This window comes from Hemiscyllium ocellatum, chromosome 4 (genome assembly GCF_020745735.1).
Source record: "Hemiscyllium ocellatum isolate sHemOce1 chromosome 4, sHemOce1.pat.X.cur, whole genome shotgun sequence".
Lineage (NCBI taxonomy): Eukaryota > Metazoa > Chordata > Chondrichthyes > Orectolobiformes > Hemiscylliidae > Hemiscyllium > Hemiscyllium ocellatum.
In genome coordinates this window covers 30,607,257-30,625,791 of record NC_083404.1, presented here as the reverse complement: position 1 = coordinate 30,625,791, position 18,535 = coordinate 30,607,257, and the positions used below count along the sequence as shown (strand labels likewise).

Below are 18,535 nucleotides of genomic sequence, written 5' to 3'. Positions count from 1 at the left end.
CCTAAACTACATGATTGGTAGGACATTTTACAAGGTTGACCCTATATCAATCTGTCAAATAAAACAGATATGAGATGTCTGAAGGACATTTGAGAACCTGATTTGTTTTTAAATGACATCAGTAGTGTCAATTTATATTCCTGATTTATTAACTGAATTCAAATTCTATCAGCTATCATGATAGGATTTGAATCCATATCCCCAGATTATTAATCCAAATCTCTGGATTACAAATCCAGTGACATCACCATTATGTGACTGTCTCCTACTATGTTGCATATGTTCAAGGTCATAGATGGGGTGCCAATGAAGCTGTTTTGTACTGGATCTACAAGTTTTGTACTAAGAGTTTTGAAAGCTGTTGGAGCTGCATTAGCTCAGGCAAGTAAGGTCGATCCCAATACATTTCTGATTTGTGCCTTGTAAATGGTGAACAGACTTATTCAGAAGGTGAGTTATTCACCACAGAATTCCCAGCCATTGACCTGTCCTTGTAACCAAAGTATTTAGTTATGTTTCTGGTCAAGAGTGAGCACCAGGATGCTGATAGTGGGAGAATTCGGTGAGATTCGGCAGAATAACCATTAATGGTAGATGTTAGATTCCCATTGCATGGCATAAATGGTTCTCTCTTACTTCATCTTGACATGGAGATGACTGTGTTGATTACCTGAGGTGCTTGGTAGGGCTCTGGTAGAACACAAGTGATTGTTAAAGCTAATCTGCACCCAGAAGGCTCTTTGTAAATAGATGATGATACCACAGTTGACTGAGTTTTGAATGTTTTGCTGGCTTAAGATGTTGCCTTCTGGTATTTCTCTCTACTTCAGATACACACTTGTTGTTGAATGAGTTGACTTTTTTTTTCCCAGTCACCACTCCAGCTCTCTCCTCTTTACATGGATGAGCAATCCAGTTACAAGTCCTTTCCCAATCAGCTTGGTCTGAGGGCTCTTCGCTTCCTCCTGGAAAAAGCTCTGAACCATCCCCATTCACCACCACCCTCCTTTGTCTGACTGATCTCATCGTCACTTGGAACAACTTCTCCTTCAACTCACCCCACTTTCTTCAGGTTAAAGCTCTGGCCATGAGTAACCGCATGGTATCTGTCTCCTTCTACGGTACGTGGAACATTCCTTGTTCCATTCCTACTTCAGTCCCCACCAAAACTCTTTCTCCAGTCCTCAACAACATTATCAGCGCTGATTCCCTCTCTTGTCCGGAATTAGAAATGCTTAGGTTTCATTTCTAATTTCAATCCTGCTCTCACCATCTGTTTCCATTTCAGAGGATAGGTAAACCCATTGACTCCCACAGTTACCTTGACTATGCATTCACATATCCTGCTTCCTGTAAAGACTTCATGCTCTTCTCCAGTTCCTCTGCCCTGTCGCATCTGTTCCAAATTATGCCAATTTCGATAAGGGGGTGTTCAAAATGTCCACCATCTTCCTTGACCAAGAACTTCTCACCTCCATGGTTGATAGAGCCCTCACCTGTGACCGACCCATCTTGCCACTCTGCCTTCACCCCCTCTCTCTGCTCCCACAAATAGAGTCTCCTTTGTCCTCACCTACCATCACACCAGCATTTACATCCAAAGAACCATTAGCCACCATTTCCACCAGCTCCTGCAGGATGCCATCACCAGACACCCCGCCCCTCAACAGCCCTCCGCAGGGACCATTACTACCAGATCACCTTGGTCCACTCTTCCTAATCTCTCAACATCGCCAAATTCTCCCACAATGCCTCCCTGCAATCACTGAAGGTGTAACATCTGCCCATTTTCATCCTCCCTCCTCATAGTCTAAGGCTCCAGTTACACCTTCCAGGTGAAGAAGCAATTTACCCGCACTTCACTCAAACTAGTCTATTGTATTCACTGCTCACAATGTGGTCTCCTCTACACTAGGGAGACGAAGCCCAGACTGGGCGACGACTTTGTAAAACAGCTATGATTCTGTCCATAAAATTGACCCTGATCTTCTGGTTGCCGAACATTTAAACATACTACAATATTTCCTGGCCAGCTCAGCACAAGCTGGAAGAACACCATCTCACCATCTACCTGGGAACTCTGTAGTCTTAATATCAAATTCAATAATTTTAGAGCTTGAGCACCTTCTCCGATGTCCCTATCCTAATCTCATACACCAGGCCTTGTTATTACAAGGGCTACTGCTACAAACAGCTCTAACAATCCCCACTGGCAGCTATTCATTCTGCCAGGCTATGTTTACCTATTTCTTCATCTACCCAACAGCTTACACTCTCTCCCTGGACACCACCGCCATCTATTGTTTACTCTTTCCCACACACTCTCCACCCCAACTTCAGCATATACACTAACCTTTTCCCAGTTACAATCAGTTCTGAAGGGTTAATGAACTCGAAACAATAACTTTGCTTTCTTTACACAGATGCTGCCAGATCTGCTGAGTTTTTCCAGTCATTTCTGTTCTTGTTCCACACTTTTTAAAAAAAATTTGATGCAATAATCCGGAGTATGCTGCTCCCAGGACTCAAATTCAAAATCAAAACTCCCAATTAAAGCCCTCAGAGAATCCTTGTCGTGCTTTCTTCAACCATCTTGACAGTTTCACATAGACTTAAGCTTTCCATAGGAAATCAACTTTGGTAAACGTGTGATAGATTTCAGGCATTCTGAAAATCCTGAAATATGTCCTTGAACATCTTGGTGGAGTTAATCAGATTCAGCAGCTTCCCATCCACGCAGTGTCTGGATTACCATCGTGGAAGGCAGATGCAATGGAGAAAAACATATGGAGGATTGGCATTCTGCTCTAACTACATTAGTGACTGGTAGGAGGTCAGAAAATCACCAACATCCAGGACAAGCTTAAGCGATGATGGTGTCCAGGTCTTGTTGTACGTAGAATAAACTGCTTCAGTTTGTAAGGAGTCACAACTGGTGCTGAACGTTGTGCAATTATCAGCCAACATGTCTTCTCTGACTTCTGATGGAGTGAAGATCAGTGATGAAACAGTTGAAGATACTTGGGTCTAAGGCATTACCCTGACGAATTTCTGCTGATATGTCTTGGGCAAAGATGACTGACTTCCAAAGACCACAATCATCTTCCCTTAAGTTGGGTATGGCTCTAATCAGTTCAGAGACTTTCCCCCAGGTTCAGTTTTGCTGGGGTTCTTTGATGATATACTCATTCAAACACAGGCTTAATGTCAAACTCAGTCACTATTGCCTCAGGAGACAGAAGACGGTGAAAGGGAATCTAGGAATATAGCCTTGTAGAAAAGAAAGATTGGGCTTATTTTGTGTACCTGCATCATCCTGGAATAGTGTGCAGACTATCTTAAGACAACAGGGTCCAACAACAGTCCAATCATATCTTGTATAGTGAATCCTTAAACTATCTTTTTAAACCATTTTAATTCAAATCAATGTGCCTTGGAACTTAGGGAATGAAGATGATTGCCTTGGCTGGGGAGAGAATAATGCTTTTAACGGGCATAGGCAATGTAGGTATGGTTGATACGGAAATGTCATAGTGAAAACAGAGCCAAAGGTTTGACAGTTTAATATGGAGGAAATTAGGAAGATGAGCACCAAGCTGGGACACTAGGAGATAGAATCAAAAAACTAAATAAAAACAAACCTTGGAATACATGGAAAATGGTTAGGTATTCCTACTGCTTTTAATATTTGTGACACCAGTTAAACCTGTGATTCAAATGCTAGCTTAGAACTTATATGGGGAATTAGGTAAATGGAGAGTTTTCCTTCTTATTTGATTATGTATCAATATCTTACAACTGAAACAAAAAGTCACAAACACACAGAGCATACCATAATAATTCTGATATTTTCAAAATGTAAAGGTTTAATTATACTATAATCTCTTCATTCATCAACGTCAAACAAGAATGAGTGATAATTACGGCTTCAGTTTGCCAAGGTATTTGTATTTCTCAAGGAGGTTACCAGATGTACGTAACTTCAAATTGAATATCTGGTTGCAACAGCTAAACACTCTTTTATGAATGAAACAAGTGTTTGAATGTATACTTGGAAATTTCAGGGGACTCTGCGTGGGTTAAAAATATTACAAACAAACAGATGTCAGTAATTAAGCAAAAAGACATGCCTGATACAAATGCAGATTCCCACAGTGCACTTGTGATCATGCCATATTTGAAGAAATGTCTACCACAAAAAGATTAAATGTATTCTTCACTCATCTGCCTGTAAACTGTTTAAAACACATAATAAATAATGCCAATGAGTCAACATTTAACCATAAACATGTTCTTAATAGTTTTATTGGGGGGTACAAACTGTGGAGAACTGGCACATTAGCAAAACAACATTCAGAGTTTGCATTTCACATTCCTTCTGTTTCACATCTGGCCATTAGAAGCAAATAATCTTTGATATCAATGCCAGCCTTGTTGCCAACATTATGGAATTAATTTTATGAGCTCACATCATTGGAGCCGGTCCAACTGAGTCTGTAATTTGGCAACTGGCACACGTGCCGGCTACTTTATTGCAGATGAAAAGCTGATGTCGGTGTGGAGGGTCTGTAGGGTGCAAGGACAGATGCATACGTCCAATTTCACAACCTGCTCTGCCAGCAAGCAAAACTATCCATGTTCTCCACCATTTTTATCTCTGTAACTTTGTCATCCGTAAAACACCTCTTTCGAAATTCTGACTTCCCATCCATCTTGGAACTCATGGCTCCTTTAAGCCCTACCTCTTCAAGCAAAAATTTGGTTACTTATGCCAATAACACTCCTGCAAAATCTTTGTTTCTCTGGGTCCATTTCTTCTGTGGATTGTGAACCATGTTAAAGTGACTTTCTAAACTAAAGGCATTACATATGTGCAAATTATTGATGCAAAATAGGTAGAAATAGAACCAAACGAAATAACAATACACACGATTTTCATTACATTATAGATTTTGTGACTACAGAAAATTGGTTTTACACCAGCTGTATTAACCGGAGGGTCAATAAACAAGGTGGGAATGTAGTATAAGGGTGTTGGCGACCTGTAGTAATGTCACTAGACAAGTGATTCAGAGGCCTGGGTTAATCCTTTCCCACGACCACTACTATCTAAAAGAAAAAGGCAACAAGAACACCACTGTTTGCATGTTTTCCTCTAGCCAGTTACCATCCTGATTTGAAAATATATGTTGCTGTTCTTTCAATAGGAGGAAATCCCAGAACTCACCCACCCTGTCCCCTCCATTGTGGGTGCACCTTCACAAAATGGACTGCAGATATTCAAACAGGCAGCTCACTACCACCTTCTCAAGGGAAGTTAGAGGTGACCAATAAATACTGGCCCAGCCACGATGCCCACAGACAAAGAATGGATTTTAAAGATGCTCTGGGGACATGGCTTGAATTCCCATTACAGCAGCTCATTTCATTGAAATTCAATCAATGAATCTGGAATTAAAGTCTGTTGAACATGGACCACGAAACCATTGTCAATTGTCATAAAACTCCATCTGATTTACAAATGTCCTTTGAAAAGGAAATATATCATTTTTACATAATCTGACCTATATATGACACCAGACCCACAACAATGTGCTTTCACTTTTACAAGCCACTCCGCTGTATAAAACTATTGTAAGTCTCACAAAGAACTCAAGCAGATAGACCAACTGGCCAAGAAGTACACCCAGCCTTGTCAACCTTGCAAAGTTCTCCTTTCTACTATTGGGGGGTCATGCCAAAATTGGGTTGGCTGTCCCACAGACCGGGCAAGCAACAGCCTGATATACTCATTGAATCACATCTTACAAAGTACCAGACACCACCAAAACCATCTCACGAGAGATGGAGCAGTGTGGTTCAGAATCAAGAAAGAGCTCTCTATAATGACTCCAGGTAAAAATCTCACAGCATCAAGTGAACCTTCCATTAATTACCGGAACCACTCATGGCAGCAAGGGCATAGATTATACTCTGGGTAAAAGACATCAATATCCATCGATGGAAGAAGAAATGTGGGCATCAGCAGCAATCTGTAACCTTGTAGCCTGGTATATTCCTTACTTTATCATTATGACCAAGCCAATGTAATCTTCCCTGGTTCAAAGCAGAGTATACGAGGGCATGCCTGGAGCAACATCAGGCATACCTAAAAGGTAGTGTCAAGTTGGCAAAGCTACATCACAGGACAAACAAAAGAAGCATCACATAAAAGATAAAGCTTGGTGATCCAAAAAGCTGTGGATCTAGATCTGTGGGGTCCTGCCAAATCCAGTCATGAACGGTGGTGGACAGTTGGATAATTCAGCAAAGGAGGAGACTTCATAAATATCCCTATAACCAATAATGGACGAGCTCAATGCATCAGTACAAAAGATAAGCTTGAAGTATTTGTCAGGCAGATATGGTGAGTGGAGGATCCACCTTGGTACCCTTCTGAAATCCCAAGCTGACAGATGTCAGTCTTTAGCCAATTTGATTCTCTCCATGCAATAGCAAGAAACAGCTGAAAGCAATGGGTACTGCAGACAACAAGCCCTGACAACATTCTGGCAATAGTACTGAAAACTTGTTCAAAACTAGTCATACCCTTAGCCAGCTGCTGCAGTGCAGCTTTAATACTGGTATTTACCCAGTGTTGCGAAAACTCTGGATTTGCTTGATCATAAAAAGCAGGACAAATTTTTCCAAGTTGGCAGTGGATTAGCAGGTCCATGAGCAGGCTCCGCAGCCTGGAGCGTGTCCACTCCTTGCTTTTGTTTTTACTTCTGCTTTTTTTCCCCTCACTTTTCTTTTCTTTAAAGCCCTTTGCAGTGGTTTAATCAGTAAAAGCAGCACAACATCGAGAGCAAACCATTTGGTAGAATGACAGCAGCTTCAAGGCGGTCTGAGGCAGCAGTGGTGGTGGATGTAGTTCCACCCAGGCTCCTCTTGATGACCAGAGGCAGCGAGAGCGGGCCACATATGGAACAGCGGTAGCCACCCAGCAGCCTGAACCAGTGGCAATGGACATGGCTCCTCCCAGTGACTGGAGGCGTCAGTTGCAGGAAGGACATTCTCCTGGCATTCGTGACTGATGGCGGCGGCATGAGTGGCAAAGCGCCTTCAGCGATTGGAGATATCAGCCTCAAGGCAGCAAAAATGCAATTCCGCCCTGCAATTGCTGACAGACTTGCAGACTGACCGAGACCTCAGGCTGTGGCTAGGCCTGTGTGCCTGCATCAGTGGTTCCAAACACTTATATGGAGATAAAACTTAGACTTTAATATTTGGACATTTTTCTTATCTTTTGGTTTTCTTTTAGTTCTGCCTCTTGACTTATATTCTACTTTTGTGACCAAGATGGCACCGGAGATTCGCAACATTGTACAGTTTTCACTGTACTCGTGTATTCCTACACTTGAGTGCAAGTAACAATAAAATCCAATTCTAAAACTAAACCAGCCAATTAGTGCTCTGTCAATTCTCAAACATCAGTTAAGATATGGAATAAGTTGTTGATACTGTTGTGAAATGGAGGTAGTGCAACAATGTACTGAAAAATAAAAGAGGCAGGGTCCCAGAGCAGGAGTAGAATGAGTGTTCCACATATCCCAAAAATAGCAGGCACAGCTAGGACTCATGCTCATCACCTCTTGTTTTCAGAAATTGAGAGTATTTGAAGGATAAATCTTTCACAATAAGGACAAATTCAGTAATCTCATTTATTTATCCATTCATATTGTATTCAGATAGGTTACTACATAGCTATTTACACCTCATTTGAACACAACTTTTCCTTCTTTACTGTAGTCATTACTACTCTCAGGCTCTGAATCATGAAATATTTTATTATTTAATCAATTACCTCCCCGTCAATCACACACCTTCTCTTTTGTTTTTTCTATGTCTTTCCCCTTCCATTGGATTAAAAATTCTTGCAACCATTTCTTTCTTCACAAAAGAAATAGAAATAACTGGAGAAACTCAGAACATTCTGAAGAATGGTTACCTTCTTTCTTCAGTTCTGAAGACAGATACATTAACCTGAAATGGAAGCTCTATTTCATCCACAGATGCTGCTGAGCATTTCCAACAGTCTTTACTTTTGATCCTTTGCATTATAGCTGTCTTGTTTTCCTTGAAATGTTTGGGGGGGGGGGGTGGGGGGGTGGACTTTGGAGAAATAGGGTTTTTTCACTGTTTCACTGCCTGACACAAGCTGTTCATTAATTAACACGATGCCTTTATCCAACCCTACCACACTGATTGCTTAAGATGCTTTCTTTGATAATGGTGGTGACTAAATCATGCTGTTCTTACATTGGCAAAAGGTTTTTGATAAAGAAATTATTAAAAAGAAACACTGGCCAGAAGCACTCCGGACAGTGCTCTTCAAATTGAGAGATTCCATGTGTTTACCCAACTCCTGGTTTCCCTGATCCTCAGGCATTCTCCAGACTTCAAAATACCATACAATGCCAAAACAGCTTTTGGGCTTTTAAAGTGAAAACCTGTTCTTCAATATCCTGTACTGTCACAATTGCACCTTTTAAAAAAGATTGTTATGCATATGTATCAAAATTTAACAACTTGAGATTGATAACTACAGACTAAAAAAAACACAAACACTTAGAAAATAGACCCTCCCCCCACCATAGGTTAGATGTTAGTAAATAGAAAAGTGCTGTTGAAAAAGGATCTAAGGAATCATATACATGACAATCAAGATCCAATACAATGGTATGCCATTGGGAGGATTATGGTCAGACACAGAATGTTTGCAGAGAGATGATTTTTAGAACATTATTAGCAGCTCTCCTGTGTTGTTGCTTATAGTTTAAAAGAAAGTGGCGTTTCAATAAAATCTCATGGCTTTTCTCCAGGTGAATTTTACAATAATAGGGAGTTTGATGCAAACAGAAGTACCTTCTCTGACTTGTATCCTACTATCTTGACTGCAGAGTTCACATTTTGTTAGCTTTGTTTAATGGTGGTCTAGAGTGGTTGAATATATTGAGTATTAATTGCACTATTGCTTCTCCATCAACTTTATCTTCAGTTATTTCAACACCAATTGCTTGGCACTAATTTGCATTAAATCTAGCAATACTATCTCACTTAGATACTCCATCCAAAGGGTGGCACAGTGGCTAGCACTATTGTCTCCCATTGCCAGGGTCTCAGGTTCAACTCCACCCTCTGTTTGGAGTTTGCACATTCGCCCAGTGTCTGCATTGGTTTCCTGCCACAGTCCGAAAATATGCAGGTTAGGTAGATTGGCCATACCAAACTGCTTACAGTGTCCAAGGGTATGTAGGTTAGGTGGATTAGCTGTGGGATATGCAGGATTACAGGGATAGGGCAGGGAGATGGATCTCGGTGGACAGTCTTTGAAGGTTTGGTGTGAACTCAATTGAGCAAATGCCACACTGTAGGGATTCCATAAAGTCATTCAGTGAAGTGTCCATGTTTCTTCCAACTCCATTGCCTCCACAGGTTTGGTATCATCTACAAATTTCATGCGTGTGTTGAGTTCTTGAATGAGCAAATGGCAGGAAATTATGAGAGGAATTGACTTCTCACTCCCCACACAGAAGAAAAGTTGGTGGTGAGCTGATGAACCCGGGAGAAGCCTATCTCACAGTCATAACATGCTGTAGGTAGACTGAAGTACTGGAGAGTGAGATTTCTGCCCATTGGGATGAAGTCCTACAGCTGCTGCTTAATCTAAATGTCCATTGGATCCAACAATGCCAGAGCTTTTTTTTAGGCTCTGCTGGGACTGCAGCAGACTCACAATGGAGATCCACTGGAACACTGAAGAGGGGCAAGTCATAGTTATTAGGTCAAAAGCATATGTCCACCTTAGGGAAGGGATGCAAGGAGAGTAAAGGGTTAAGTTTTCAATCACAGGCATGTAAAAAGATAGGCAGGGTGCGGCAGGGATGGGGCAGGACTATCATCTCAGGGCTATCCCCAGTGGCTAAAGAGCACTCTCCAAACATAGTACTGCCCATACTTTCCTTCGTTTAAAAGGAATTTTAAAAGTGGGGTGCTCACTACTGTCCTCCTCCACACCAACAATTTAACACTGGGGGCAGGGCAATTATGAAATTAATCATAATTTTAACAAGCTCAATTACCCTGTAATTAATAACTTACAAGTGGTGGGTAGACTGTTGATTTTGGGGCTGGGTGTTAAAGTGGTGAGCTAGCCACCTAATCTGTTTTACACACGCTGAAAACACACCCAGCAAGGCCACGTAATTTCCAGCCTTATGATATGAAGTGGTAACATGAATGATCAATCCCCAATGCCTATGACGCCTCATCCTGACATAACTCTCCCATCCAGCATTCCTTCTATTTAAATGTTTTCTATTCAGCACCCAACATTTCATCAATCCCCAAGATTTAACTTAGTTCCTTCCACTCCACACAGGAATTTCAGGTGAAATAATAGCCTTTTACATGACACCTGGCCTTTACCAGTTTTGATACATTTTGATATATCCCCTCCTCTCTTTGACCTGTCTTCAATACAAAACTGCTAATTCTAGTGGGAAATTAATCCGCAACCACTGTAACATAGAAGAGTGCCATGTGACGTGAGGACATTCACCTGAAAGATTTTTGGAAGAGAAGGAAACATAAGACTTCAAATTGAAAGGCTGTTCATCAAAACCATTCTAGTCGTACAGCTAGAGTAGTAGTTCAAGAGTGAAGTTAACAATCCGTTCAACGGCTTCCACTGAAGGCATGTAAATGGTAATGAAGCCACCAGTCTCAGGCAGAAGTTCAGATCAAAGATGCTGGTCAAATTTACATCACAATTTGAGCTTTTGTTCACGTGTCACTTGTGGGGCAAGTGGTCACATCTTCCCTACCCAGTCTCAAGGATTTGAGCATTGTTCAGGCTTTGCATGTAAGGTTGCATGTTGTCCCGACGGACATTAGTTAATCAAAAGTGAAGCAGTCGTTCTTCAAATTATATTTTCCATATATGTTGAGGACAATTTTCAGGCTGTGGTAGCTAACTGACATTTGTAAGCTGGGCAGCATCTAAGCAGACAAAATTTCAGCAGACATGTAAATGGACAAGTAGCTGGAGCCGTTTCTGATAAAACGCTACAAAATGTAACTTCTTTTTTGGCTCTATGTTGTTTCTCAGCATTCAAATTGGAGCTAATGGTTAACAGTTTTTTTCCAATAAGACAACTTAAAAGCATTTTGTTCTCTGCAACAAAATATGTTTCTCCCCACAACTTATTTGTTATTCTCCATCATAATTGAAACATGATTTTTTTGCCTTTTTTTAAACAAAATATAGCTTGTCTGATGTGGCCATTTTTCCTTCCAAAGTATAATTTGCCAATTCTTTTTTCTCAACCATTAACTGGTTGCTCCAACAACTACAGCAAGTGCCAAATGATCATCATTAATTCACAGTTAACACAATATGCTAGTAGGTTATAAATTTCTTTAATTTATGGAGAAGGTAAGCTGCTATTGGTATATAACCAACAACCACATTAGTCAAGGACTGATGTACCTTCTAGTCTCAAGTAATGATGGCAGTCCTGTCTGGTCTTTGACTGCATTGACTCCAATCTATTTTGTGGGGTCAAAACAACTTAAACATTTTGAGTGGACTTCTGTCTAGACTTGCAGAGAGAAGCACCCAATATTGGAAATCAGTCTTGTAGTGCTTCAGAGATATATCCAGTGATTTCTAGCACAGCTGATACTTTTTTAAACAACTGGGAACATCAGAACTGCAACCAAAAGCATGCAGACAATTCATCTCTCTTGGGAACTATGAAATGCAGACCCTCCTTTCACGCAGCAATACTGTATGCCAGATATAGTTTAAAACAGGTCGACTCTGAAACAAGACAAAGAAAATAAGTCCATACGACATAACTTTGTCAATCACAATTACAATGCATCCACCCATTGTGAATCACTACCATCACTTTCAGTATAACATCCTAAACTGATCCAAATAGTGGCGAGCTTGCTGAACAATATGTATTTCATTGGACTTATGCTGAGCTGTCAGCATTTTGTCATAATGAGGTCTTCTATTTAATTAAGAGAGATATGAAAGAGGTCTGGAAGTGAATACTGAAAATAGTACGTCAAGTTGACATGAGTACATGATCCCTCTTCACAGTTTGAGTACTTAGCCCAAGGGAGGAAGTCTAGGAAATGGTAATTTTTCTGGAAAAAGACATTTATTTTGGGTTTCCAAGAGAAATGTACCACATACAGTAATACATAGCTGCGTAAGTAGAAAGGGAAATAGATATGTGATCTCAAGTCTGTTTTCTCCATCAACTACGTGTAAGCTAATCTTTTGAACCCTTTGAATTTACTTCAATTTAAGGTCTAGAAATAAAAGTTTCTTGATATTTAGTTAAATTGTGAACTTTCATTCAAAACTAATTGCTACATTGTTTATCAGTGATCAATTTGCTTCATTTAATACGCCATTTTCATGGAACAGCAAGCTCAGGGACCATCGCAATGCATCACTTGATCATCTTTGCAACAATTTTATACTCAGAAGTCTAAATTCCATTTATTGAAGGGAGCTGTTATTGATGCTGTTTCAATTATCTGTAACTGTTTTGTATCAGTGTTTGCATAAGACATTTGTATTAATGGAGGCAAAGGAGGTTTGACAAATTGAGTGTTCTGGGGTTACGCGAGCACATCAGATTGAATCAAAGGTGCAGTTTAATAAGGCCAAAAAAGAACTGCAAACCAGCAGGGATAGGATTGTTAAGTTATGCTGTTAAAGCTGTACGTTTTCATTTTCCTGTATTTTTGTTTGTAGACTGAGATGGGAAAAGAAATGAATTGGGGTATTTTTTTTAAAAAAAGCAAGCTACCAGCACTTATTATAAGCAATGTTTACAGTTTTTTGTTCAACCAGTTGGGGAGGTTTAGATGCAAATGAACTGGCAGCAGGGGATGTGTAAAAATGAGATTTGACCAGAAACAGGAAGCTGATTGGTCAGAGGAGTTGTGAGTAGTTGTCGATGGCAGAAGTTTTCTGTCTGCAAACAACTATGTGATTGGCTCCAAGGTGGCTGAATAACTTGGGATATAAATACTATTGCTGGAAGCCTTTGGTCTGATGGAAGAGGTGGTGGTGTCCTTTCTTCTGCAGTAAAAAATATTTTATGCCTGCAGAAAAAAAACCTTTTTCTGTGATGAATTGCTGTAAACTGTTGTTTTTAACCAATAAATCAGGGACTTTATAAGCTTTAAAATCAGTCACTTTAAGCCTCCTGCAAGAAAGTGGAGAAAGGGGGATTGAGGAGCAAAAAGTCAAGAGTCAAGGAGCCAAAAGGATCATCTCAGTGAACCCTGTGTACAAGGACCATTTCTAGCCTTTCCAGTCTTCATTCCACCCATAACACCATTGCTTTTCATGTATGTCTACATGTTTGTGTATTGAGAGTTTTACAAAGGTGTTCATGCTTAAAGAACTAGTCATATGTCAACAGTTCACAATTGTTTCCTTGCTGCTAGAATCTATTGATTGTAATAAATAGTCATTCTTGTTAAGTACAGAAACCTTGTCTGTGCTTTCTGTCAATCTGGGTCTAAGGAGACAGATAAATTGAAGAATCTTATATTTTTTAATAAAATTTTTAACTTTTATGACAACGCTAGGAATAGGGGGGCTTGATTTCCAGTGCACTCACCTGACAGTGTGATAATACTAAACCTGTATCAAGCGTTGTTGGTTAGATCATACTTGGAAGAATTTATAACGTTCTGATCATTAGATTAAGAAACGTCAATAGAAGCAATAGTCAACGTGCAATAATGATTTACAAGGATCATACCATAAATCCAAGATGGCATCGACCAGGAAAGGACAAATAGCCTTTGTCCTCTCTCTTGAAAAGAAGATGACCTACCAAATCCAAAGTATGTTTGAAAGTATAAACTTTCTGAACGAGTTATTACAGAAAGAACATTTCTACTTGAGGAGAAAAAGATATCAATTAAGAATAGTCACCAAGAAATCAAACAGGGAACTCAGAAGAAACAACTTTACCAGAGAGTGGTGAGAATGTGGAACTCAGTGTCACGAAAACAAGTTAAGGTGAATATCTTAAGATATATTTAAACATCGTAAATAACCATGTAAGGACATAAAGTGTTCTGCTCATATAGTTTGGTGAGGGAGGAGGGGCAAATGGAGCATAAACACCAGCACAAGCTGCTTGGGTTATCGGCCTCTTTCTGTGCTATCAATTCTAAAGAGTCATGAGTCTTGTGTTTTGCTGATTCAAAATAACATTAATGTGATTTCCTCAACATGTATTCAAAACTGAAACAACAGAGTCTAGAATGATAGCAAAGTTTGTGATAGCAATAAGTGGAGTTAAAGGCAAGATCAGATCAGGTCTTAGTGAACACCACAGAGTTCCTAGAATGTATGGCCAAATTCTGCTCTTCTAAATTCTTCCGATGAGCATTCCCATAAGTTAATTTCAATTTAAAAAAGTGAGGCCCCTTTGCAACTGATTCATAACCAAAACAAAGAAAGCTTCAACAATTGAATTTTTGGCTAAGATCTGCTGACAAGAGGATGGTCACTGCAGTGGTATAGGTTGGAAACATGCAGCAGAATTACGTGGAGGTCCTCAAACACTTGCTGACCTGGGAATTGACTGGGAGTTTTAAACTTCCCATGGACAATGATTCAGCTTTGGGAAACCATGAGAAACTTTCTAAATCTAAATTAGAAAGTCGGAAAATTCGGAAGGTTCCATTGACTTAACTTGTTAGTTACCTACAAAAACTTCTCTATCTTTGATGTAACTCTAATAATTACCCCAAACTCAAGCCTATTGGCTCTCCCACTGCTAACTCCCTGACTTGGCTGACTTGCCACTCTGAACCATGCCAACTTGGGCCACAAACCCCACTCATCTAGGTTCATCCCGAATCCTGCACAGCACTCTTTCCAGCCAGGATTTAATTTCACCACACAAACTACAATCTCCCCTGCCCGAATCTGACCCAACCCAGTACCCACCCCCAACAATTTCTCCGCATCCCCCCCCCCCCACCCCACCCACTCCCCGCCAACTAGCCACCCTCTCCACTTGCCTACTGGCCTACCTACCCCCATGGCCCTCTGTCACCCTATCGAGATACATGCTCTCCCATATGCCACCCTATCTCTAACCCACTTACCTCACCCACATAATATAAATAACACTGAATATAAAATCAGTCAAGTAATTATATTAAGACTTTTTAAATAACAATATCATTAAATATTTTAAAATAATAGAAAAAGTAATGAGAAACCTATGTAAAATAGGTATCTGAAAAGAGCTACCAAAGTTTCATTCAATTAACCTTGTAGTATGATGTCCACTACTGCCCTTAAGAAATATTCCCAGCTGCACCAGCATCATGGGAGCATGGCTTCACTCCTCCTGCACTGCATCAAATTCTTTCCAGCTTTCCGTAATGGAGACTCAAATAGGTGGCCAGCAGGAGAAGACTAACGAAGAAAGCACATGCAAATAACGTGGGTACTTTTTCCTGTGATTGTCATCAGTCGAAACAGTTCTAAAGTCAGTCAGAAGTTCTGGGCCTTTGTTTGAGGCTGTGATTAAAAATGTTTTCTGATGCAACAGACTAAAAATGCTTATGGTGTGGCTCCGTGGAGAGTTCTTCACCATTAAAAAGAGCAAGGTTTAACAACTGATGCAAGTGTGGAAGAATGGAAGAACACCATTATGGTGTTAAAAGGGAAGTTGTACAATAACAGCCAAACAAATTCTCTCTTGAGACAATCATTTCTGTATTTTCCAGTTGGATACTTTATTTGCCTTGTCCATATGGAGGAAATAAATGGAAAGATTTTCATTTCATAAAGAATGAGGTAAGGTAAAGTTTTATTCAGGCATCATCAACAGGTAATCAGGCTCTATTTAGCCATACAATTCATACAGAATAATTCCATTTTTTCCATGTTTAGTTAACTATTATGTGTAATGGAAACACAACTTTATAAAAGCCTTGATGCGACTGCAGTTTAAGTTGAATCACCCTCAGTCTTATCAAGGGAAAGCTATTGATATTCTAACATAGTAGTACAGAATGGGTACAACACAGAAAGTGGCCATTCAGCCTGATATGACTCTGCCGGGTCTCTGAAAGAGCAACTAAGATAGTCCTAATAGGCCATCCATTTTCTGTAGCTCTGCATCTTTGTCTACATTCCCTTTTGAAAGATGCAATTGTATCTGCCTCTACCAAACACTCTGTCCCCATAACCCTGGAAATGCAATGGCTAACCCACTTAGTCTGCACATCCCCGGACACTACGGGCAATTTAGCATGGTCAATTCACCTAAACTGCACATCGTTGGACTGTGGGAGGAAAACGGAACCACCCGAAGGAAAACCACACAGACACAGGAAATATTGCCAAACTGCACACAGTCACACAAGGTCCCTGGTGCTGTGAGGCTGTAGTGCTAACTACTGAGTCACCATGCTGAACATTTGACATTTCAGAAGGACAGGAAAAGAATAAAAAAGCGTCGAGGTGGCTTTTAATAAACGATGATATCAGTATCAGAAGGAGAAAAGGTCAACCAGTAGAATCAGTTTAAGAGGATATAAGAAAAAGACACAGAAAAGAAGTTACTAGTGTAAATGTTTTATAGCCTTGTGATCCCAGACCAGACTGCCAATTACATATTGCAGTCTGGCCTGGGGCCAAGAACTTCTTTTGAAAAAGAAACAGTGTATGATCCAGGGGACTTACTCAGCGAATAAAGCCACAAGATTCCCTGGTTTAATCAAACAATAATAAACTTTATTATACAATGTGAGAACAGTAACACAATCTACAATATACAAACAACTTATTCCAACACCCAGAATTAACATGTGGTTAATTTGGGCGATAGAGTGAGAACACCCCACAGCACAAGCCAATTAGCAAACACAATCAAGATAGATCTCTCAGATTTCTCAGCAATTCTCCCAAATATGAATGACAAAGTGGGTCATCAAATCTTATTAAACTTCATACGAGATCACAATTCTTTACTTCTGCTAATTTGCTCTTGAAACTCCCTCTCAAGATCCAATCTGATATGGAGTGCTTCCATTCCAGTCCATCACTCGTTTCCTGGTGTTAAGCTCCTTGGACTTCAAAACTACACTCCAATACTCGTTCACAAACATAGCTCAAGCTTTTCACCAACAACCATCTCTTATGAGCCAGAAACAAAAACAGAAATTGCTGGAAAAACTCAACAGGTCTGTCCACATCTATGGAGAGAAATCAGAGCTAATGTTTTGAGTCCAGTGACCCTTCCTCTATTGAGCTAGTCCTGCTATGATCAGAACTCTGAGCTCCAACTTTGCTCAGTTGCATGAAGTGAAAACTGCTTGAGAGCCTTTAGTTTCCTCTCTCTCACCGCACTGAACATTAACACTCTTCAGCTTCATTCAAGGCCTTCACATCTTCTTCCAATACAGAGCTAGTTTTCTCAGATTTCCGAAACTACTTCTGAATCCTGAATCTAACACTTAATTGCTAATTCCTAAAACTTCTACACAAGCCCTAGCAGATGACAAGTTCCCTGGATCTGGTGGTCATATAATTAGCTCCTAAAGATATTGAATGCATTGACTGCAACCATTCAAATTTTCCTGTATTCTTGACAGGTCCCAGCAGATTAGCAATCTGCAGCTGTTACATCACTATTCAAGAAAGTAGGAAGACAGAAACAAAAGATCTAAGGCCAGATAGTTTAACATCTCTTATTGGAAACATGTTTGAATCTACTATTAAAGAGGTAGTTGCAGGACATTTAGAATATCATGGTACAATCAGGCAAAATCAACATGATTTTGTGGAAAAAAAAAATCATGTTTGACAAACCATGAGGATTGAACAAGCAGAGTGGATAATGGGAAACCAGCCACTGTAGATCATTTGCGTTTCCAAAAGGTATTCAATAAGGTAGTAGAAAAAAAAGTTGAAAAGCAGAACAATATATAAACTTAGGGTAGGCCACTATTGTAGAACCTAGTCACATCTGATTGACAAAAGGAATAGAATGAAAATTGGGTTGATTCTATAAGGGGGGGGGGGGGGAAATTATGCTTTCAGCCTGATCCCCTTTATGATCTCATTATTCCAAGCCCAAATGGTGAATGTTGTTAAGTGATGAGTATAAAATTAACATAGGGACAGACAGTTCAAGTTAGCCATGTCAAGATATGCTGTATGGGCAACAAGCATTCTGAATAATGACAAAAAGGAAAAGATCTGTTGAATAAGTTTGAAAGACAATTAGCACAAAATGAGCAGCCCATATTAAATATTCTATCATATATACTTGATTAATAATCTTTTTTTTTACTAACTTTTAAGGTTAATTTTATGGGGTTGACTATAACATGGATAGTACTTTTGAAGGGCTGAAATTCATGCCTGTCAAAATTCATACTGAATGATCGCAGAAGTCCAACTAATCTCAAAATGAAT

The 18,535-nt window shown here is 39.9% G+C and overlaps 1 protein-coding gene across 1 annotated transcript in view; it reads right to left on the bottom strand.

The window, feature by feature from the left end:
• Window positions 1-18,535, bottom strand: part of sugct (succinyl-CoA:glutarate-CoA transferase) — a 429,896-nt gene that overhangs the window by 308,158 nt on the left and 103,203 nt on the right. The window lies entirely within an intron of this gene.